Below are 1,147 nucleotides of genomic sequence, written 5' to 3' on the forward strand. Positions count from 1 at the left end.
GTTGGTGGTAATTTGCAATTCCTTAAGACCAAATTGTACTTTTTTGGTGCTTCTTACATTGCATTTAAGGAATCACATTCTTTAAATGCAATCGCAAAATAAGGAATCGCAAATTGTGCGATTCCTTATTTTGCATGCAGATTTTCCTTCATACATACCATTTAGCAAAATTGCGATCGAATTTCGGCCTTTTCGATCACAATTTTGCTTGATACATGTGGTCCTAAATTACTGGTTGTGGACTACCATCCACCCCAATTATTAATTCACTGTATTACACTATGACAACGAGATAGCAGGATTTTTGTCTAGGAAAGAAAAAAATAGCAATAAGGAGCAAGAGGGTTTCTTCCTGCACGTCAACAAAGACTTTGGGCTGCAGCCAATGGTTGCATCTGGCAGCTGATGACGGCTCGTCCAGCTCAAAATCAGCAGTTGTTGCACCTCGAAATGTCAGTGCTTCTTCTCAGCCAAACTTTGAATGAGGTCCATAGTGCCAGGACACTTCATTGACGATGACAGCTGCACTTTAAAGATCCACAAAACATAACATAGCATAGTATAACATACAGCATAGATCTCATGACATAGCACAACACGTTTTTTGTGTCTCAGCAAAGGCACAGATTTATGGATAAGCTAAACACACATTGTCCTTTTTTAATCCAACATTTAAAGTGTGCCCTTCCAGGGGGTTCATCTGGAGTCAACTTGAATTACTGGGATGAGTGTAAGGGTCAAGTATTGAACATATCTGCAAATATGTTTTTACAGTACAGTTATACATAACAATGTGTGACACAGTAGAACTATGACATGTATCTAGCAGCCCATTCCATTTTAGGAATGGAGAGTAACTGAGCAGTTGACTGGGAATTGACTGGACACACAAGGTGGCATAATTAACACAATTTGTGTTTAGTTAAGTAAGAACTGCTGGAACACCATGCTCATTTTACAACTCAAGTTTCTTAGCAACAACAGTTAGATGTGATGAGGACTGAACATTGTACACAGTACACCCACCAACACTCGAATGGGCATACACTAAGCTCCAAAAATAAAAGAGCTGCTGTTCGCACCTTCCTTTGTGGAATCACTGGTAGCAGTGGGCATGAAAGACTGTACTTTGTCCCTTTATAATGCC

Source organism: Lissotriton helveticus, chromosome 7, assembly GCF_964261635.1.
Source record: "Lissotriton helveticus chromosome 7, aLisHel1.1, whole genome shotgun sequence".
In the NCBI taxonomy this organism is placed as follows: Eukaryota; Metazoa; Chordata; class Amphibia; order Caudata; family Salamandridae; genus Lissotriton; species Lissotriton helveticus.